Below are 25,165 nucleotides of genomic sequence, written 5' to 3'. Positions count from 1 at the left end.
CACAAGACTTAAGCCTCTCCTCCCTTCATTGATCTCTGAAAACCAGGGTGGGTTCTTATCCAACAGACATATTTCTGACTCTATCCTTCTGGTTCAAGAAGCTATTCACTCAAGCCTCAGTCGAAAGGAAAAAGGTTTTATTCTTAAACTTGATTTAGCAAATGCTTTCGATAGAGTCAATCATTCCTTTCTTTATGCTATCCTAAGCAAGCTAGGTTTCAATGACACCTTCATTTGCATGATCAAAGCATGTATCTCCAACCCCTGGATCTCGCCTCTTGTGAATGGACGACCCTGCACAGCCTTTCAATCCTCCCGAGGCCTAAGGCAAGGCTGCCCCCTCTCCCCCTACCTTTTTATTCTAATGGCTGAATCTCTCAGCAAAGCGCTGGATTACAATAGAAGGGCAGGACTAATAACAGGGATCAAATTCGAGCAGGGCGCAAAAAACATCAATCACTCTCAATTTGCTGATGACACCCTTCTAATGGGAGGTGCTTCGACTATCATTGCTAGGCGCTTCAAAAGGATCCTGGATCAGTTTATGGAATGTTCAGGAGGAAGAATAAGCCAAGACAAAAGCTGCATATATGGATGGAATACTTCGGCTCACAACATCCAAAGTATTGCAAATATCTTAGAGGTCTCTTACAAGGTCGAATGGAACCACTTCACCTACCTAGGTATGCCAGTGAGCAAAGGCCCTCTGAAGATAGAAACTTGGAACACAATTCTTGACAAAATCAAAAGGAAAATCCAGCAATGGGGAACCATGTGGCTGAACCCAGCAGGCCGTCTTGTTCTTCTCAAATCAGGTTTGATCTCTCTCCCTATCTATCGTTTTACTTTGTTACAAGCACCAATGAATTTTCACCACAAATTGGAAAAGGCCCTTCGCTTTTTCCTCTGGCAAGGAGGGAAATCAGAGAAAAAAAAATTCAATTTGGTCGGTTGGAAAAGTGTCATTCAGCCCCAAGAAAAAGGAGGTCTCGGAATAAGGTCTCCTTATCTATTGAATCTAGCTCTCGGGGCTAAAATAGTTTGGAGATTAATCACGGGGAACCCTGCATGGTGGAAATCAGTATTAGAAGCCAAGTATCTCAGCACTTCTAGGCACAAGCTCCTAGAGGTAAACATACCCAACAGAGACAGCTCCAACATCTGGAAGTTATGCAAGAAAATTATCCCTATCATGACCCAGCATGTTTCCAAAGTCCCAGGAGAGGGAAGCAGCATAAGCATATCTAAAGATAGAATCCTTGGCCAAAATCCAATAGAATCCAAAGAAGATGTTCTTCCAGCTCTAAACTGGTTACATAGCAAAGGAATTTGGAACCTAGCCCAAATCTCCAAGTGGGGAGATTCCTCCCAAGAATGGATTGGCTGGGAACTGCCGAACTACCCAAGGGATCTGCAACCAAATTTCATCGCTCTCAAAGATCAGTTACACAGCAAAGCCCCGATTCAGAAGGGAGCCAGAGACAGCTTTCGATGGGACCCTTCAGGCACGGAGTACACGACCAAAGCAGGATATCACCACCTCTGCGCCAATACCTTCCCACAGGACATATGGAACCATTGGAAGCTAGTTTGGAAAGCAGAGGCCCCCCCTAAAGTCAAATTCTTTTGCTGGCTCCTACTGAAAGGAAAAATTTTAACAGCTGAAAATCTCAAAAAAAGAGGCATCATAGGCCCCTCCAGATGTCCAATATGTCTACAAGCAGAAGAGACAATACAACATCTGTTTATAAACTGTCAAGTGGTTGCTAACTGCTGGAAAGATCTAGCTGCTGTAGGAGGAACAGAGTGGAATCCCAACCCAAGTATAGCAGAGACAATCAAAAATTGGAAGAAGCTTTGCCCATGGAAGAGCAAGAAAATCAAATTATCTCAAAGAATCTGGAATACTTTACCCTTAACAATGCTATGGAGCATCTGGATAGCAAGAAATAAGAAAGTGTTCCAAGACAAAAACCACAACACAAGAAAGATATGCCACAAAGCTATAAGCTTAGCTGTTGAGGCTGTGACCATTCGATCCCACAGCAAAATCAACCTCAGCAGCCTCAGCGTTGAAGAAAGGGACTTGATCAACTATGGCAGCGTAATCAGTAGCTATGATTCAGAAAAGGGCAAGTTAAAAACAAAAGAGACAGCCACAGCATGGAAACTGAGACCCAAGGAGGAGGAATTCGCCCTCTGGTTGAGTAACTGCAACAAATATTGTCTATTTTTTGATGGAGCTTCAAAATCTAACCCGGGTCAAGCAGGCGCCGGAGGTGTTATATGCAATGCAAATGGCACAACAATCTTGTATTTTGAATGGGGATTGGGAGACCTGACCAATAATCGGGCTGAAGGGCTGGCTTTATATCAAGGACTAACCCAGGTCATCAATCTGGGCATCAAGAAAGTTAATGTCCTCGGCGACTCAGCAATTATCATTCGACTTATGGAGCAAAAACAAAATACTCCAAACACTCTTCTGCAACAAATCAATACAAGAAATCAAAATCTACATAAACTGATAGAGGAAGTCAACTATTTTCATATTCTAAGGGGTCTAAATAAAAAGGCGGACTATCATGCCAATCAAGCATGTCACCAACCAAAAGGGCAGCTACGCTGCAATGATCACGTCTCCACTCAATCGCTTCCATGAGTCACGATTATCCATTTGAAACGTGTGGTCTCATACCCTACAGAATCTACCGCAGCAGTCAATCCAAAGGATCTCAGACCAGAGAGGATAAGTATGACAGCACCGGCATGTGCAAACAGCAAGGGAGCTCAACTCAAATCGAAGGAGTCAAGATTTACAGCGCAGAAAATCGTCCTTGCTACAGAGATGGCGATCCCAACCAAGATATGTGTAGCAGAAATCAAAATCGCATTGGGAAGAGCAGTCCTATCTACCGTCAGTTTAGACAGAGGAATATCTTAAGTATCGGGATGAGGAGAAGCCTCTCCCGCCAGTATATCTGGAGAAACTCCATAAGTACCCCTCCAACACATTCGTTCCAACTCACTCTTGGAAACTCCCATTGCGAAATCGAGAGCAAAGTAGGTTGCGGAGGTCATCCAAGCAATAGGAATACTAGTAAGATCAGTAAGCGTTTTAGAAGCCCTGCTCTCACCCTGTTACACAGTGGGAGCATCGTTGAGAGTCATCAGATCATAAAGGGTATAAGTGGCAGTTTCAGGCATCCTCTGTGCGATCTTGTAAGAGATCCCACTGAAGTAGAGAGTCTCAGCAGAAGTCATATCAGCAATCAAGGGAATCGGCACAGCCAACAGACAAAGCAAGAGAACACAGCAAACATTCAGTCAAAAGAAAATATGGAGCGCCCAGAGGACTGCTTCCACTGCCGAGATTTGAACATGGAGTTCAATGAACTTCGATCCCAGCAAAGAGCACTGGAAGATTTGGTCCGCAGTATGGAGAATCAACTTGAAGATAAAATCCGCATTCTGGAAAACAGGCTGGAGGAACAAGTCAAGATCCTCCATAACAAATATAGAGCAGAAATGGAACTCTTTCTGCATAGGGTCCACTCCCTCCACGAGCAATACAGTGCGCTGCACAACAGATGTATTCATGCAGAAGAAAATGCATACATGCTGAAGAGAAGATTGATGCACTCAAGAAAATGCTGGAAAAGAAAGAGGCAACCTCCTCCTCAAGCGCCAAACCCATTGAAGTCGATATGGATCCAGAAGGATCAACAGCCAGAAAAATGAGTCACATTGAGATCGACTGATCATGCTTTGTAAGTGCAAATTTTGGGGACAGCAGTATGTTAATATCTACAGTAGCTTAAGTAGCACTAGTAGTAGTCTAGTTAAGATAAGGACCAAGGAAAAATTCCTTTTTGTAACTCCTTGGATCATCATTGCTCCAGAAGCAACCTATGTAAGGCTTTAGCCTCATCTTTTTTCAGTTAATGAATAGCAACCGAACTTTGTATAAAAAAAAGAGAATGGGAAAAATTGGCTACAAGAGTTCTTAGATTATTAGCACAACACCTTATTCAATCATATATTACTGGACTTAAAACCATAGTAGACACATTTCATTAAAATTGGAATTTATCTTATGCCAAGGACATCACTAGAATTGATTTTTTTGGTTATTTTGAAATTCTAGATCCACTATTTAATTCCAAATTTAATGAAATATCACAGTTGTTGAGATTTAATAAATTTTAGTCAAGACAGAAGCTTGTACAACCTACAAATACAAAAAATTCAAAATACCTTCCACCTCCTTTAAGAGAAGATGAAAATCCTAGTCTATAAGTCCAAAGACTAAAGGAAGGAAAGCGTAAATATCATGGAGAAAAATAGGACGGAAAACACACGTCTTAAAATAAACAACACCAAGAACCTATATATGTGCAAAGAAAAAAATGATTCAAATAGTGAAGAGTGAGATGAAGAGGAAGATAAGAATCCTCAAAAATTTTCCCCAAATTTAAAAAAAGAAGAAGAATCACAAATATCACTTATGACTATCATAGAGATATCCCAACCACAAACATTAAAATTAAAATGACATATCAAAAAGAATAATGTAATGGTCATAATAGAACTGGAAGTACCATAATTTTGTCGACACAAACCTAGCAAAAATACTGAACCTTTTATTATATCTGATGCCCAATATGAAGGTCATTGTAGTCTATGGAAATAATATTTAAACTCTGTGGAAGTGCCACAAGGTTAAACTACAAATTCAAAACTATAATTTAGATCTTAATTTTAGACTATGGCTCTAGGAGGAGAAGAGGTAGTCTTATGAATACAATGGCTATAACAATTAGGAACTTAATTCCACTAATAATAAAAAACACTTTATTAAGTTCAAATGTAAAGGACAAAGGTACAAATTACTTGGATTCTAGCCACCCTAGAATAAAATTGTATCTTCTTAGGATATGATGAAGTTAATTTAGAAAGGAGCACCAACCTATATGATCCAATGTTCTTAGATGGAATTATTTTCATCAGAAGCAATCAATGGTGAACAAACCAAGATTCAGGATTTAATTAAAAAAACAAAAGAAGGTGTTCCAAGACGTTCCCTTGCAAATGCATTTTGAAAGGGAAATTATGCACATAATCAGAGTCAATCCAGGGTCAAAACCTATCAACTTTAAGCCATATATATATCCACATCATCAAATATCAAAATTGAAAGAATATTCCAAGACCTCTTAAAATGTGGTATCATTACAAAAACTAGAAGCCCTTACGTTGCTCCTATGATTCTAGTTCGGAAGTGTTGGGAATCACGATTGTCATTAGACCAAAACCCACAGGTGTTAGTCAATGATTGCATCGCCAGAGACAAGGATCCACGAGAGGCAGTTAGTCCATGTCACGAAACATACGGGGAGTGTTGGTTTATCCAATGTCCAACAATCTCCCCCCCAATGCGATCCGGGTGTGTATTGAACTCGTGACCTGTGCTATGATACCAAATGTAGGTTTTAACCCTGTACATAAATTACCTGCATATGAATTCTAAAAATAGAACATAAACAATGGTGAGAGCACAACACATAAAACAAATATACACAGATATTTCCCCCTGGATCCCAAAACCGGGACTACCAGATTGATTTTCATTTTGTTCCTTTCAATATTAGAATACATATATATACATGCCGAAGCATCCATAAATCCCAATCCATTAACCCTGGATTAGAACATAACTGTAGTTCCCTTGACCGGATCTACAAAATAGCATGGATAAAAAACCATCACATCCAAAACCATGTGCGAAATCCATGCACAAAGCCATAAGTAGGTTTGCCTACCTAATATAGGGTCCAATTTTTTTTTCCCCAAGGCGCTGCCCCGAACCCTGTAGAGGGGGGCTACCGCTCCCATCAAAACCCCTGATAGGGGGAGCTTTTTCCCCCCTTGTGACCCCCCGTCTATGCCCCGCGCAACGAAGGGGGTGCTCCACCCCACCTTTGACCCCCCGTTTTAACTACTGGGGCTAGTCGTGGAAAGAAAATAACACAACCCAACGTTCTCCCACTTGTTGTTTTCTTTCCACAGGGGGCCACAAGAGAGCTTAGTCATTGATCTAGACCTGCAACACCCATTGTTTCTTTACACACAGAGAAATTCATAGAGCTCACAGATTTTTTCAATGCATCTGCAGTATTCTTCAAAGTGTCCACCTTTACCAGCAACACTTTTTTGTCTTCTACCATATCTCTCACAAATTGATACTGAACATCAATGTGCTTTGTCTTTGAATGATAAGCAGGGTTCTTTGCCAAGAAAATTGCACTTTGGTTGTCATAGTCTATCCTTATAGCTCACTGTACTAACCCCATACTTGAACAAAATCTCTGCAACCGAACTGCTTCCTTGCTTGCATGACTCGTTGCCATCTATTCTGCCTCTGTAGTTGACGGTGCCACTACAGATTGTCTCTTACTCATCCAACTGACTGCACCTACAAATAGGTTAAACACATACCCAATTGTAGTTCTTCTCTAATCCAGATCTCCAGTCCAGTTTGCATCAACAAAGCCATGGATGTCCAAAACTTTGTCCAATTCCGGTCTTCCTTGCTAGCACAAATCATAGTCAATAGTGCCACACAAATACCTGAAAACCCGCTTCACTACTGTCCAATGCTCCTTCCTTGGTTTTGACATAAACCTGCTCAATACTCCCACTGCGTGTGCAATGTCTGGTCTAGTACAGACCATTGCATACATCAGACTACCGATTGCACTTACATATGGAACACGAGACAAGTCCTCTTCCTCTTCTTGTGTCTTGGGACACTGTTCAGTAGATAACTTTACACCTACAGGAATAGGAACCTTCGCTGGGTTACTATCCTGCATATTAAACCTCTGTAGTATTGTCTTGACATACTTCCTCTGGTTTAACCAGAGCTTCCTCTTTGCCTGATCTCATTTAATTTCCATGCCCAAAATATAGTTTGCAGCACCAAGATATTTCATGTCGAATTTGGAGGACAATTTGGTCTTCAAATCCAGGATATTTTCTTTGTCATTTCCAACCAGCAACATATCATCCACATACAAGATCAGATAAATAACACGATCACCAATTAATTTAAAATACACATAGTGATCTGCTTTTCTTCTAGTGAAGCCAAGTCCTTGTATAAATGTATCAAATTTATGGTACCACATCCTTGGTGACTGTTTTAACCCATACAAAGAATTTTTTAACTTGCATACCAGTTTTTTCTTACCCTTCACTGCAAATCCTTCAGGTTGCTTCTTCTTCCAGATCCCTGTGAAGAAATGTTGTCTTCACATCCATCTGTTCTACCTCAAAATCAAAAGCAGCAACAACAAATAAAAGTAATCTAATAGAAGCTACATTGGAAACATGAGAAAAAATATCACCAAAATCAATTCTCGACACCTAGGAATAACCTTTTGCTACCAACCGAGCTTTGTATTTCTCCACCTTTCCTTCTGCATTCATCTTCTTCTTGAACACCCATTTGCTTCCGATGGGTTTCCTTCCAGCCGACAACTCCACCAGATCCCAAGCCTCATGTTTGTGCAAAGATGCCATTTCATCAACCATGGCCTTTTTCTAGAGTTTTCCATCCTCTGAATCTACTGTTTCCTTCACAGTTCTCGGATGATCATTAGTAATAGATAAAGCAAAATTTGAACAGAAAGTGGATGGACTAAACCTTTCTGGTTGCCTTCTTTCTCGAATTGATCTTCTCACAACCGGAGTTTGTGGCTCTTCATCTTCTGATTCCTCTTCTGCTGTAGAGTCTGATTCTTCCTCCTTTAGCTCAAACTCTATCTTCTTAGGTTCCTTTGGTAGGACTTCATGTTTAATAACATATCTCACCTCTCTAAACACCACATCTCGGCTATACACAACCTTCCTTGTTACTGAGTTCCAAAGCTTATAACCTTTTAAACCATCCTTATACCTAATAAAGATGCACTTTTCAGATTTACTATCCAACTTTGTTCTTTTCTCCTTTGGAACATGTACATATGCACCACATCCAAATACCCTTAGATGTGAAAGAGAAGTTTTCTTACCAGTCCATACCTCTTGTGGAGTCTTATCCTCCAACAATGATGAAGGTGATCTGTTGACTAGGTAACAAGCAGTCTCCACCGCCTCTGCCCGTAATTCCTATCCTAACCCGACACCACTGAGCATGATTCTTGCCCTTTCCATCAACGTCTTGTTCATTCTTTCTACAACTCCATTTTCTCAGGTGTGTATGGAGTAGTCTTTTGTCGTGCTATACCACACTTCTTACAGAACTCTTCAAATTCCTTCTTGCAAAACTCTCCACCGTTATATGTCCTCAACACAATTATCTTCTTCTTTGTCTGGTTTTCCACTAGAGCCTTAAATTATTTAAACCTTTCAAAGACTTTAGATTTAATCTTGAGGAAATATATCCATTTATTCCTCTAGAATTCATCTATAAATGGTACATAGTACACAGACTTACCCAATGATGGAATCGACACAGGTCCAAACAGATCACAGTGCACAAGCTCTGATACCACATGTTGGGAATCATGATTGCCGTTAGACCAAAACCCACAGGTGTTAGTCAACGATCACATCGCTAGAGATAAGGATCCATGAGAGGCGGTTAGTTCATGTCCCGAAAGACACGGGGAGTGTTGGTTTATCCAATGTCCAACATGAAGAAAGACATATCATTCAGACTATGCAAATATTACAGAGGATTAAACAAGATAACAATTAAGAATAAGTTCCCTATTCCCTTCATAAGATAAATGTTAGATGAACTTCACGGAGCCAGATGTTCTTAAAAATTAGACCTGAGACCTAGATACTACCAAATCAGAGTAAGATTAGAGGATACCAAAAAAGCCATCTTCTAAACTCATGAAGGTCATCACGAGTTTAAAGTAATGCCTTTTAGTTGAACTAATGCTCCAACGAATTTACAAACTACTATGAATGAGGTATTTCGACCATACTTAAGGATTTATTTTTATTTTTATTTTTTAATTTTTTAATGACATTCTTGTATATAGTAAAACATGGAAGGAACATCTACAACACATCGAACAAGTTCTAATTGTACTAGAAAAAAAGATATTTTATGCAAAAATGTCCAAATACACCTTTGGAAAAGAAGTAGAGTACCTCAAACACGTAATATGCAAAGGAGTAAAGGTAGATCCCAATAAGACCAAGGCAATTAAAGAATGGCCTAAACGTGTTAACATCTCCAAATTAAGAGGATTTTTAAGGTTGACAGGATGCTACTGAAGATTAATTCAAAATTATGCTCAGATAACTACTCCTCTCACTAATATTTTAAAGAAAATTCATTCATTTGGGATGATCAATCAAAACAATGTTTGAAGTATTAAAGGAAATTTTGTTTCTAGTATTATGATCCAAAGATCTTGTGATTGTAGATGTATGAAAAGAATCACATGTGAAAATTGCAGCTTAACACAACATTGTAATGTGCACACAAGAAAGAAGAAGAAACACATAAAAGCACAAAAAGAAGACACCAAGATTTGATAACGGAGTTCGTCCAACTCGGACTATGTCTCCGGCCCTGCTCGATCAATGGGGAGGCCTTCATTCATTAAATGGCATGAAAAGAAGAGAATACAATCATCATTACATAAAAAGGGGCTTATACCTCTATTTTTGAAGATGGATGAGAAATGGAGAAATTAGATGGAGAAATGGGTAGCACCACTTCATCAATGGCATTGAGAGGGGCTGAAAACATATAAGATTTGTCCAATTCAGACAAAATGATCAATCAGCCCTCCTGCACTGCTCTTGCCTCGAACTACATGCCAAATCCTCTCTCCCATACTTTTCCATGTTGATCGGGTTTTATAGCACAAAGCCACTTACAAATCGGGGGTCTGTTCATTCAGAATGGAAGCCATTTAGGTAGAAGGGTCGGCGGGCACAACTAACCCTTTAAAATAACCTTTTTTTCTGCTCAAGTGATATACACAAAAAACATTGAAAAACACTGAAAAATCTGAAAGGTTGGACCTCAAAATATATCAAATCAGACCTATAAATCCATCGGGTCCAGTCCCTATCGCCAATCGCTATTGCCGATGTCAATGGCCTTGTATATCGGGGAATCGCCGATATGTTGATCCGCCGATCGCCGATACGCCGATTAGATCTGGACCATTGATCTGTTCCTTGATTGAATGGTCCAGATTGCATTGCATGTCGCTATGGCCCTGTCACGGGGATTCGCTGATCACCGATATGCCGATCCACCGATCACCGATCGCCGATCGCCGATATACCGATCCGCCGATCGCCAATATGCCGATCCGCCGATCGCCAATATGCCGATCCACCGATTAAATCCTGGCCATTGATCTGTTTCTCGATTTGACGACTGAGATTGCACGTCGCTGATCGGCAGATCACAATCGTAACGACCCGGAGGTCCTAGTCTTATGCCTTGTGTTTCGCCGACCCGATCCGCCAATGCTGATATCGGTGATCGCTACATCGCAGGTTTGAAGTCCCTGATATCGCCGATTGCCTGCCTTCCTTCGACCCGATATATCGGTGATCACTGATTAGGGGTTGTTAAGTCCGCCCTTTGCAAGTTTTCCGATGCTATTTCCTTTTTAAATGCTAAAAACCCATTTTTAGGAGAAAATGCCTCATTTTCAAAAGGAAAAAGGCAATAGTCTTTCTGCCATAACTTCATCATCTGGACTTAGATTGGAGTGCCGTTCACACAGTTGGAATCAGGGTGATGAGCACTTCGATCTAATGTCAAGATACTTGCCTTTATACCACTTTGAATTTTGAGCTTTTCTATGCCATTGTATCTGAAGATCCACCTGGATCAATCCTCCCCATTGAGGAGCTTTTGGATCACCAAAAGCTTTCATTAGTCAATTGGCAAGTGAGGGAATTGTTCCCTCACCCTTTCCTTCTCCAGCCATTTTGCTTTGCTGGGGTGCGTCCCTTTGAAACCAACTCGAAGGTATTCCACATCTCCTCGCCGTGAAGTTTTCGTTCTTCTGCAAAGGATGATGTCTTCACATAACTCATCGAGATATTCTGGAGCAAAATCATCAACTGTAGGAACTGTGCCCACCTCATCCGTGTCCATAATCAATGGTGGTTTATATAGCTTTAAGTTCTCTACATTCCTTACTGAGTACATCTACATATATATCGGCAAATCAAAATGAAAGGCATTGTTTCCAATCTTCTCCAGAATGGTGAATGGACCATACCGGATTGGTCGCAACTTCTTCCCTTCTCCCTTCATCCTGTCCTTGCTGATGTGGAACCACACTTTGTCGCCCACTTGGAATTGATGGTTGACTCGGTGTTTGTCATGTCGAGCCTTGTAACGGGCTTGACTTTTCTCCAACTGCTCTTGTACTTCTTGGTGAATCAATTGGATTCGCTGAATGAACTACTGAGCTTTTTCCCTATCATTACGTCCACTGGAGCCATCTTCCCTTCCAAAGACCATATCAAAAGGGTCCTTTGGCAGGTAACTAAAACATGTCTCAAGTGGTGAACACTACGTAGATGAGTGTACTGCTTGATTGTAGGAATGCTGCACGTATGGGAGATGCTCATCCCACAACTTGGGATGTTTCCCACAATAGCCTCGTAGCAAGTGTACCATGGTACGGTTGACAACCTCTGTCTGTCCATCAGTCTGTGGATGAAATGTCGTGCTTCTTTTCAATTTGGTGTCCATCATCTTCCACAAGCTGGTCCAAAAATCTCCGAGAAAGCGAGAGTCCCAATCTGACACAATCGATGTGGGTAATCCAAAATGGACCCAAACATACTGAAAGAAAAGAGAAGCAGTCTGCTCTGCAGTGATCTGCTTTTTACAAGGCATCAGAATACACATCTTGCTAAAATGGTCAACGAAAACATACAAATAGTCGTGACTCTTTCTAGACAAAGGCAAACCTCCTACAAAGTCCATTGACACACTTTCCCATGGACGACTCAGAATAGGAAGTGGTGTGTAGAGCCCGAGTTTTCTATTAGAGGGCTTTGAAACATAACACATCACACAACCCTTTACATAGCGAGTCACAATGTTTTTCATATGAGGCCAAAAACAAAATCTTTGTACATGACATAAAGTCTTTTCGATACCAAAGTGTCCAGACACAAGAGAGGTGTGGGCCTATCGAATTACATGTACTCTTTCCCCTGTGGGAATGCATAATTTACCAAGGTGATACAACAGTTTCCCCTGTAAGTGATAGTTGTCCACTTGTGAACCATGGGTTAGTTTTGCATAAATCTCCTTGAAGTCATCATTGTTAGCATATTGTTCAGCATAAATCTCAAAAGATAACGAAGCATTATGCAAAATAACAGAAGCAGAAATAGGAGGGTGAGATAGCATATTGGCCACTTTATTGCTAGTGCCCTTCTTATACTTTATTACCAGATGAAACTGTTGAAGAAAACCCATCCACTTGAAATGACGAGATTGCTGCAACTTATTTTGTGACTGAAGGTACTGCAAGGGCTAATGATCCGTATGGATGATGGTCTCCTTGCCGATCATGTACTGTTTCCACTTTTTCACACTCTACACCAAGGCATAAAGCTCCTTGTCATAAGTGGGATAGTTTATCACAAACCGAGAAAACTTCTCAGAATGGTAACAAATCGCATTCTTTTGCTGCATCAGTACAACTCCAATGGCATAACCGTTGGCATCGGTTTCGATCTTGAATGGCTGTTGGAGATAGGGTAAGGCTAACACTGGCGCGGTGCTGAGCTTTTCCTTCAATGTTTCGAAGGACTTCTGTTGTCTTCCTCCCCATTGGAAGACCCGTTTCACACTTGTCAATGTGTGCAACAATATAATTGCCCCATTGGAAGACCTCGATTACACTAGTAGGCTTAGGCCAATTTATAATTGCCTCAACTGTAGAGGGATCAATTTTTAACTGACCATGACCAACAATATGACCTAGGTAGCCCAAAGAGTTTTTCCCGAACTCACACTTTGACAATTTTACAAAGTTTTTTTTTTTTTATTATTATTTTTTTTTAGTACATCAATCACTTTCTTTACATGACACACATGTTCAACCCAAATTTTACTAAAGACAAGTATATCATCTAAATATACAAGAATAAATTCATCAATGAAAGGCCTAAAGAGATCATTCATGACCCTCATAAAAGTCGCTGGAGCATTGCAAAGTCCGAATGGCATCACCATCCATTCGAACAGCCCCCTGTTTGGTCTTGAAGGCGGTTTTCCATACGTCCTGCTTTGCAATTCGGACCTGGTGATAACCACTGCACAAATCCAATCTGGTGAAATAAACAACATTCTTTAACTGATATAATAAATCATCTGTGCGTGGAAGAGGGTAACGATTTTTCATCGTGATCTTGTTTAGGGCACGGTAATCCACACACATCCTCCATTTTCCATCTTTCTTTGGGACTAAGACAATCAGTGAGCCACACGGAGAAGTGCTCGGCGTGATGACCCCTTGGTCCAGTAATTGCTGCACCTATTCCTTGATTTCCTCCATCTCAATGGTCGATATCTTGTACATGCCAATATTTGGCAAAGGAGCGTCATGCTATAAATGGATCTCATGTTGGATTTCCCTCTTCGGAGATAATCCCTTCGGTTCTTGAAACAACTCATCATAATTAGAAATTAATTCAAATAATTCCTGTTTATGTTCCTGATCGCAGCCCTGGAAAGCATCAGCTAATTCTGCCTCTTTTTCCCTTACAACCATCAGCATGCAACCCTTACTGGAATTCACCAGCCTTTTCATTTGTCCTGCGCTTACAAGGCTGGCATTGATTTTAGTTTGATGAGCCCTTATTATATATTCTACCCCATCTTTTGTGATTTGGTATTTGTTTTCATGACAGAAAAACACTGCCTTTCTATCATATAGATATGGGTTCCCTAACACCATGCCACAGTTATCCAATGGGATCACATCCAGTTCTACTTCATCAACTAACTTAGAAGCGATTAAAAATTTGACTTTACACTGTTTGGTTACATTGAGTTTCGCTTTATCATGTATCCATCCAAGTGGGTAAGGTTTCAGATATGGTTTTGTTTCTAAGCCATCTTTCTTTACCAAGGATTCTACGATTAAGTTTGCTTGGGATCCAGTATCAAACAGAGTTTCAACTTTAGTATGATTTACAATAACTCTGATATGAAACAATTCAATTCTCTTTCGATCATTAGGAAGGGACTCATTTACAGAACTAGTGCCTTCATGCGATTTAGAATTAACATGAGGTGTAAGAGTACCTTTTGTTCCTGCTGCTGTGATCAACGCTTCATCTCCTGAATCTGATCCAAGGTCTTGCTGCGCCATTGCCACTGTCTTCTACTTCCCTTTTCCTCCATACTTCTTTGGACGCTTTTCTGGGTGCTGTTTCCAACAATGATCGTCATCGTGGCCTTCCTTTTTGCAATGATTGCAATACGACCATTCTCCTTCTTTGGCTGCTGCCGTCTTCTTCTCCTTTCCTTTCCATTTCGCTTTAGATTTGCCATTGGGAGGTTTGAATGGTGGTTTTCTGGAATGATCATATTTTTCATTTTTGCCCTTGTTCTCAATATGAATTGCCTTTACGCTGGCTGATTCAATAGTGGTTGGTTCAAACAAAAATAATGAATGCATAATGTAACTATGTAATGAGCCAATGTACTTAGTTACTACTTCAGGTGTATCAAGTGCAATACCCAAATTCAGTGCTTGCTTTCTAAACTCTTTTGTAAAACTCTGAACATCCTGACCTTTGCCTTGCCTTAAATACTGCCAATTCATTAAAGCTTTTTTCTTGTATCCCAAGGGATAAAACTGTTCCTTTAATGCAGAAATAAAATCAAGCCATGAGGAAGAGAGGTTACCCACATTCTTACTGCTTTGCAATTTTCTCTCCCACCAAATGAGAGCGGTGCTACTTGTCGAGCGATAAAAAGGTGTCTTTTTAACTCCTAATTACCTTCACATTAATTATCAACCCAGGGACGACTTTTTATTTCAAGAGTGTACTCAGTCTGAGGCGGCTATTTACTCAAGAGTAATGTTTTGCAGTATAGTGCTTAAAATCCAAAAGTAAATGAATGCTTGAAAAAGAAATCTAACAATAACATAAACTCAAATGCTCTGAAATCCAACTATTCACTCAACAAACATCAATTGAGGATACAGTAGCAGTGACTCATTCCTCTAGAGATTGATGCAATTGAAATCAAACTAGAACAAGACAATCAATCTGGGAATGAGGAAGCAATAACCAATGTTCTCTACAGTTGACAGTCCTGCTTTAAAGCAATTAAAAGGAAATAGAAATTGAACTAAAGCTGCCATTGAAATTAAACTAGGAAAACTCTTTAAAAGCAAACTATTGCAATTAATCAATAGAAATGAACAACAAAGTAAATGGGCAGCAAACTGTAATTAAAGGAATCTGAACAACAAACTCTAATTAATGGAAATGAACAACAACAAAGCCAAATTAATAGCAATCTTTACTTTAAGAATAAATCGGACAGCACATGGAAATAGAACATCATTGATTAATGATGGAATATGAAACAACGCTGGAAAGTCAAATATAAATACACAATAACTTAACACACGGCACACCTTAATAGTAATCTGATCTTGGTAATCTGATTATCAGTCTTAGTTATAAAGAATACGACTGTATTTTGGAATGGAACAACAACGTTCATAGATTTAGCAATCGCAAGGAAATATAGTCTCTAAGATGAATTCAGTAATACCAATTAAAGAGTGTTACAACATGGATACGCTGTAATTGAACAACAATACATTCTGTAAGGACCAGCAATGTTATATCAATGATTAAAAGAACAGCAATGCGTTACCAAGTCAAGATGAATCAATACAACATTCCTGTCATAGAGAACGATATTACTCAATTGAACATAAATCAGATATAACAGAACCGTGATGTAAAATAATAGAACATACCAGATTACCAAATAAAGTTGATAATGAAAACCACGCATAAACCAAAGAGATAATATACAGCAGCAGTAAAATCCACCAGAGGCTGGGCCCTTAGCCGCCAGCGGATGCTGCTGGGTTACTTCAGGATCAAAGATGGAATGGCAACCAGATTTATATTAAAATATCAAAGCAGAGTTACAGTGGATTACAACAAGAAATCTCTCCATCTCTCAGCCATTATCCATTCTCTCTGCCATCCTCAATTCTGAATCTCTAATTCATCCTCAATTCCATCATTCGAATCCATCCCATCTCCATCCCCATCTCTGATCTCTGTTTTCATTTAAATAGAGAGAGATCAGAGAGAAGTTACAATAAGGATAAGTACAACATGATTCTTATTACAAAATTAGATTGTTTCCAACCAATTGATCAACAAGAAGATATATTTCCATCCATCTTTCAACAAGAGCAAGGCGAATTTGGCTTTGCAGCTGAGATTTGGAAAACGGCCACACAACGAATCTGAGAAAATCATGCTCAAAGAACCCTGCGTTTCTCTCAATACAAGCTGAATTTGGGCAAACCGTTCTTCAATAAAGTTAATTTGGTCCGTTCTGGACAAAACCCATGTTCTAGATTTTCCAGATTCATCTTCATTTGCTCATAATCTCAACCGCAAAACTGTCACTTCTTATTCCAACGCATTTCTGAGTTGGCATTTTTAATGATCAAATCTTCAATCTGGAAATTATCTTGGAGGCTAAAAATGGTGAATAATGTTATAACCAATTTATTAAACTTTCATTGATAAAATCATGCATAATCATCAATTTATTAGAAATAAAGGAGAATAAATAATATTTTTACATAAGAGCATAAATCATTGTAAAATAGAATTATATGATAAATTATGATAAATGACGTGATGAAGAATGGTAGAAATGGGTGGAATAAGCGTTCAAAAGTGACAATAATAATGGTATATTAACGACCCAACACTACTCAGCCATAGAGAGGCCAGCTGAATCTTTGCCTCATCCTCCACGATCTGCTAAATCCTGCAGTAGACCTCAATCTGCCTAATCTAATTATTGAGTTTTTCTGCATTACTTTCACCATTAAACATGGGAAGATCAAATTTAACATCTAATTTAAAGAAAAGTTTCTTAGATGCATCCCTGGGATTTCTACGATTATGGTGGTGAGAGGAAGAAGAACTTTCACTCGCGGAAGGAGAAGGAGGGGGATCTTCTCCACCATTTCCATGCGTTGAACCTTGTTCTTCTGGGTTTCTCTCTTCTGCTTTCTCCAGTCTTAAAACCAACTAACAGATATTCTCTGCCATTGAATAGAAGGTCTTGCAGAAATTGTGCTCCTCTTCAAGATGAGCTTCATCTTCTGCCATGTTTCTTCTTCAATGTGCACGCCTCGTTTCGGGATCGAAAGGTTCTAGTTCCCCTTCGCCTCTTTGGAGCCTGTTTCTTGTTAGCATACAAACATGCAATTCACATCTAAAAAGACTTTCCCTGATACCAATTGATCCAAAGATCTTTTGCTTATAGATGTATGAAAAGAATCACATGTGAAAATTGTAGCTTAACACAACATTGTAATGTGCACACAAGAAACACAACATTGTAATGTGCACACAAGAAAGAAGGAGAAACACATAAAAGCACAAAAAGAAGACACCAAGACTTGATAATGGAGTTCGTCCAACTCGAACTATGTCTTCGGGCCTTGCTCGATCAATGGGGAGGCCTTCATTCATTAAATGGCATGAAAAGGAGAGAATACAATCATCATTACATAAAAAGAGGCTTATGCCTCGGTTCTGGAAGATGGCTGAGAAATGGAGAACTCAGATGGAGAAATGGGTAGCACCACTGCGTCCGTGGCATTGAGAGGGGCTGAAAACATATAATATTTGTCCAATTCAGACAAAATGATCAATCGGCCCTCTTGCGCTGCTCTTGCCTCGAACTACGTGCCAAAATCCTCTCTCTTGTACTTTTCCATGTTGATCGGGTTTTATAGCACAAATCTGCTTACAAATCAGGGGTTTGTTCGTTTAGAATGGAAGTTGTTTAGGTAGAAGGGTAGGCGGACACAACTAACCCTTTAAAATAACCTTTTTTCCGCTCAAGCGATATACACAAAAAACATTGAAAAACATTGAAAAATCCGAAAGGCCGAACCTCAAAATATATCAAATCAGACCTATAAATCCATCGAGTTCAATCCCTATCGCCAATCGCTATCACTGATGTCAATGGCCCTGTATATTAGGGAATCATCGATCACCAATATGCCGATCCACCGATCGCCGATACGCTGATTAGATCTGGACCGTTGATCTGTTCCTTGATCGGACAGTCTATATTGCATCGCATGTCGCTATCGCACTGTTCAATGACCCTGTCGCGGGGATCTGCCGATCGCTGATATGTCAATTCGCTGATTAAATCCTGGTCGTTGATCTGTTTCCTGATTCAACAGCTGAGATTGCATGTCGCTGATCAGCAGATGGCAATCGCAACGGCCCGGAGGTCCTGGTCTTGTGCTTTGTGTTTTGCCGACCCAATCTGCCGATGCTAATATCGGTGATCGCTACATCGCATGTATGATGTCCCCGATATCGCTGATTGCCTTCCTTCCTCTGACCCGACATATCGGCGGTCACTAATCGGGGGTTGTTAAGTCCACCCTTTGGACGTTTTCCGTTGCGATTTCATTTTTAAAGGCTAAAAACCCATTTTAAGGAGAAAATGCCTCATTTTCCAAAGGAACAAGACAATCTTCTTTCTGCCATAACTTCATCATCCAGACTTGGATTGGAGTGCCATTCACACCGTTGGAATCAGGGTGACGAGCACTTCGATCTGATGTCAAGATACTTGCCTTTCTGCCACTTTGAATTTTGAGCTTTTCCATGCCATTGTATCTGAAGATCCACCTGGATCATATTATCAACTCTAGATTTTTTGAAACCTTTTGTAATTGAATGTAACACTTTTGGGTTTGGAATAGGAGAAATATTAATGCAAGATGGCCATGCCATAGATTTTGAGAGCAGGAAACTAAGTAAAATAGAGTGTTTGAACTCAACATATGATAAAGAGACCCTTGGTATTATGCATGCCCTAACCAAACTGTGACAATATCTTCTAGGAAGCAAATTATTGATATGCATATATTGTCGGTCAATTCAATTGTACTAGAATTTCATAACATTTTAATCTTATCAATCCGAGTTTTTAAACCACTTGTAAACATACGAAGTGTAAAGAAAAATATATGCAAGGACTTAGTTTCTAACTCTATCAAATGTAAATTGACATGAAAGGAAATTATATTCTATGAAAGAAATTAAACCTAACCTATCTTAACATGATCATGGTTATGAAACATTTATAAACACTCTTTTCCATGTAGAATTTCATTTGATTTTTAGAAACAAACTTTCTCAAAGAACTTTGAATATAATTGTTTGTATTTTTTAAATATTTGACTCCTATTCAATTGTAAGTTCCATATGATTAACCTACGTCATATTGACACATCAAAAGCAATTAAAATTCACACTGCTGAAATTGAAACGAAAAGCAGGACCTATGATGCCTTAATGCAACACTAGTTTGTATAGATCATGCATGCACTATAGCCTCTTCCTGCTAAGGATGGTCATTCATAGTATTTTACACATCTATTAATAAATTTGTTATTAAGTACATCGCTAATGCATAAAAAAAACTAATCTAACACATGAGCTCATGATTAAGTTCTCTTAAAAGAAAATCAAATCATCTATACATACCAATTATATACAACTATAAACAAATAAAGGAAAGAGTGTACATGGTTAGCGAAGGGGGCCTTCTAATACTCAACAAACACACTAGATTATCTACTAGAAGTTGAAAATTAGAACAACAAGATACATTAAGTGATATAAGTTGGACCTAAAAAGTTATATCTCTAAGTATTCTAATTACAAACTCTAAATATATCATCCCTACCTTGAAATGGAGAAAGCACTCCTATTTATACATGAGTTGTTTCAAGAAGAGGATAAGCAAGTAATAAATTCAAATCCACTTTTCTCTCAAGTAGGTACAACCAATTTGCTAAAATTATAAGATAATTATCTCTATGAATACTCTCACAAATCTCTATTATCTTTGATAAGAGATATTATCAAATCTTTCATGATTCTTCTCCATTGAATGTGCTTGAATAATTATCTTCAAATCTCCCTCAAATATTTTATTTCCTATGAAAAGAAACTCGTACTTCCATTCATGTTGAAAGAAAATAAATTTTGTATATGCACACAAAAAATTTGCATTCACCAAGATTTTCCTAGATCCATGTGTGGCGATCATTGAAAAACAAAATTTCATTACATATGCTTATAAACATTCAGTAAGTAGTAGGAAAAATGGCTTTGAAAGAAGCAAAAAACAAAAAATAGGAAAATAGAAATACAAGACAAAGGAGCAAATTAAGAGTAGAAGTCACTAATATTCCCCTTCTTTCCTTTCTTTTTCAGAGCCTATTTCCATTCCCTGCTTTTGGATCCACTAGTACCAGGGCCATAATGCTCTCGGTTTTCTCAGGAGGATGCTCTTTGTTCGAATAATTTTTTTTTTGATACATGGACACACTTTGTGCCCACCAAGCCATCTTCAGTTTGTACAAAATTTTTCTGTTGGTTTGACTCCTGGATAGCTATTGAATCTGTCCCACTCTCAAAATGAGTAGTATTTTAATTCTTTTCCTAGGTTCCCCCTTCTTATTTTGTTGTATTCTTCTTCATCTCCAAAGAGGTATGGATCTATAAATGTTCATCCCTTTGTATTTGTTGCTTTTTTCTTTTTTTGTGTTCTTTTTTACCTGTGGGCAAGCATTCTATAGATGTCTTCTTTGAAAAGAAGAACGACACTGGAATGCCATATTCTCATAGTTTAGAAGTTGCGTCCATTGAAATTTTTTATGTTTCAATATGATGTGATCCAAAAATCCTTTGTTGAGACCTATCTCCACACAAATTCTTGCAAAAGTATATATTCCTTTCTCTGTTCTTTTCATGTCCCTCTTTTTTAATTTTCCCAATGTATTACCAATTCCTTCTAGGACCAGTGGGTTCCAAAAGTGAAGAGGAAGATCTCGGAGCCTTACTCAAACTGGAATTTTTGTGACTACCATATTTGTTGCATCGAATTCAGTGAACCATGCAGTGATAAAGAGTCCCACTTTACCCTAAAACCATGGCCCTTCATTAAGTACAAAATCATAGTCCTTATGTGTATCAAATTTTACAATTAAAAAACCTGATTCAAACTTAAACATGAACACAAAAAATTACAGATATAATTATAAATAGAGAGATGCAGCAAAAAAATATTTCATTTAATTAATAGAAAAAAACTGAACTATGTGTCACACGGAATGAGTCGTTCTTGCGGACAAGACCGACCTCCCTAGTATCTAATGATATCTAGCGACAAGCAAACCAATCAAATCCTATCTTTCTCTAAGTATGCAATTTATAAACAAAGGCAAACAAGTGTTTTAGGCCTACCTTGGGTCCAATACAATTTTGTGGAAGCCTCGCTCTGTTGATTCAAATGAGCTCCCTTGTAGAGAATCTGCAAACACAAACAAGCACACAAATTAAATAGCACCTGAAAAGCCAATATCATAAAGCATACTTATCATGATGATCAAGGAATTCATGAAACAAATCACATAAGACAATTTGTTGAGAAAAATGAATCTGATTGTATTAATTCAAATCAAAGAAGAACTTTACAACCTGTGCCTTGATGCTGTACAAGCTCCTCCCAGGGTCCAACAAGAAGTCTCCTCTACTTTGACAAGTTTCACTCTCTTCCCAATGAAGCCAAAAGGTATGTGATCTCTCCTCTCAAGCTTAACTAGGAAGTCTCAATTCCACCAGCATTTACCCTAAAAAATGTTCAGCTTCTAACCTCTCTAGCAACCAGCCCAATGCCTTCATTTATAGTGCAATGGAGGGAAGTTACTAGGTCCACCTTCAAAGGGATAAAGCCATAGAAAATTTTAGGGGCGAATGTTCGCCCTTTGGGGAAATGAAGGGGTTTTAAATTTTTAGTGGGTGAATATTTTCTATCATAGTACATTTTTACAAATCACCTCAAATAGCCCACCTTATTTTAAGGGAGAGGGTAAAAAAGGTAAATTTAGCCCTTGAAATTAGGAGTTACAACCTTCCATTCGCCCATTTTCAAGAATAGGTTTTATTTAAGTGAATCCATTCGCCCATTTTCAAGAATAGGTTTTATTTAAGTGAATCCTATGGGCCAAAGGCCCAGATACCATATTTATAAAAGTGGTATGGTAAATTAATAAAAATATAAATAAATGAGAGGTATGGTAAATAAATAAAACATTTTTTATATTTACTCCATAAGTCACCTTATATACATGCAAGGGTGTAAACAAATAAAAATATAAGTAAAGTGGAGGTATGGTAAATAAATAAAACGTCTTTTTATACTTACACAAAAGGTATGGTAAATAAATAAAAATATAAATAAACTAGACGCATGGTAAATAAATAAAACCTCTTTTTATATTTAGTCGATAACCCTTGTTCTATTTATGAAGGCTCAAGAAAGAGGTTTTATTTAAGTGAATCCTATGGGCCAAATACCATATTTGTAAAAGAGGTATGATAAATTAATAAAAATATAAATAAACGAGAGGTATGGTAAACAGATAAAACATTTTTTTATATTTACTCCATAAGTCACCTTATATTTACGAACACTCAAAAAATGTGTTATATTTAGGTGAAACCTATGGGCAAAATACTATGGGACAAATACCATGGACTAGATTGTTATTAATACCATGCCAAAAAACATTATTAACCCTAATATTAGTATTAATAAAAATAAAAATGGCACATGGTATTGACCCATGGTATTCGCCAAAATGGCACATGGTATTGACCCATGGTATTCACCTAGAATGTAGCCTATTTGAATGGGGGAATTAAACCAGCATAGATCCATATTTACTCTGGATCTACTAACCCTCGAGACGTATCAAATATCGTGATATGCAAACTAGCATAGAGTGAAAAAATATTTGATACAATCAAGAGTAAAAATGGATGTTGTAATTTAATGTATGTTAAACACTTTAGCTTGGTTAAAATAAAAAATAAAATAAAAATCAACTATTAATTTTACTAATTTTTATAAATTACTAATAGTAATTTTTAAGCTCCAGGTTTATGATAACCCATGGTATTGACCCAGGGTAATACCATGGTATTCATGTGAGCATAAACTATTTAAAGGGGAAATTCTATCATCTTAGATCCATTTCTGGGTCTACCAAGTGCTCAGAGGGATAAATAGATTTCATCCCCCTAAGAGTGGTAGATGTGGAGTTAAGATGGATATAGGTTGGTTTTTATGATAATGAAGATATTAAATAGACTTAGGAAATTATATTGTAAAAACATCTTAAGGTGAATGGTTAAAGCATAGACATTGGACAAGTATATTTGTATACTTCTGTTTTAAACTGAAACAAATCCAGGGCTAAAAGGAATGGATTGATTGCACTAGTCATCCTTCTATAACTTTCCAACATATGTTGGAGTAAACAGATTGTAATTTGGGTAATTTTTCTAATTGCAAACAGGAACATACTTGTGTATTGGCAGGGTGGTTACGAGGTCCCTAGAAGTGATGAATTTGAATTTTTCTTGGTTTTATATATAGTATTAGGTTTTTTCTCATGCTTTCTGTGAATGGCACAAGTGAATTTTATCCTACACCCACTAGGTCGATACGTAATTTCGGTAATTTTGATTTCAAAAGATATTTTAAAGAAATGTAATGATTTCGTTTATGTATTCAATAAACACAAGATTTTATAATTGAGTAAAATATTCGCCATTCCTGGTGAGAGATTCGCCAAAAAATTATATATACATATCATATTATTGATAAAATCGCCTTCCATTTTTCCTATATACCATGGAGATTCGCCCATTTATTATACATGTAAATTTAGGGGGGTTCTTAAAATTTTCCCTAGATAAAGCCCTCCTTCAAAGGGATAGCTCCTCTCATCAAGGGATTAGCTCCTTCACTTTTGGGATGCATGAACCACCTAGGAGCGAACCATCCACGTCAAAATTCCTTCTAGAATCATCTAGAATTAACCCAAAGTGAGTTTTTAAGAATAAACTTGCGCCTTTTTGACTTTCACAGGGGTCTGCACCCACTCCTTTAGAGACAGAGCGGGCAGTCCGAAGGTAACATGAATAGGGGGTGCGGGATCGCAGGTAACAGTGAGAGAAAGTGCAGAACCAGAGCTTTATTGATTTTTAAAGTCTTTCTCTCATTTTCAAAGCTTGACATGAAGAGCTGAGGTTTGAGACTTACTTAGGAGGACAGTATGAATGCTGATAGACCCATACTGACTGCAAATAGTCATGGTGACAATATTTTGTGTAACAGATTGCCCCCTAAAGTGTGAAGTCTGTAGTAGATGAGGATTTCATTTATTATCTAGGAAGAGTGAAGTACTTTATCATTTCGAGGATCATCTTGTGGAGAGCCCGGTTGGAACCTGTAAAAACATTCAATGCAAAATATATATATGAGATCATATCATCGCCGAGGTAGGCATTCCCATACTCAGATCAAAACTGACTAGAAAACTAACTACTGATCTGATATAGGAATGATCTTGTAATACATCACAAGTATAGACACATGTAGACACAGTATGGACGCAGCCATATGTTTATGAATAGTCCACTATATAATGAATACAAAATTCCTCGCAGCTTGGATGGCGAAAACTAGATCCAAGGTCTTGATTTCTACTTTCTGAAATAGTACAATTCTAACCATGTGAATGAATGTGTCGAAGTCGAACATGGTAGAAACTACTTGATTACCAGTCAATGATGTAAACTGTTAACAAGTGTGAGAGAAACCACCAGTAATGTAAATGGCTTTCAAAGTACTCAGTACAATCCATGAGATGTGAATAGATGTGTTGATGTCGAACATGTCACAGAATTTTTTGATCGAAGGTCAATGATGCAACCCATCATCGAAGGCGAGAAACCTACCATT

The sequence above is a fragment of the Pinus tabuliformis genome, chromosome 3_1, assembly GCF_031772625.1.
Source record: "Pinus tabuliformis cultivar Carrire ecotype Pingquan chromosome 3_1, CPIR1, whole genome shotgun sequence".
Taxonomy (NCBI): domain Eukaryota; kingdom Viridiplantae; phylum Streptophyta; class Pinopsida; order Pinales; family Pinaceae; genus Pinus; species Pinus tabuliformis.
This window is presented reverse-complemented; position numbering follows the sequence as displayed.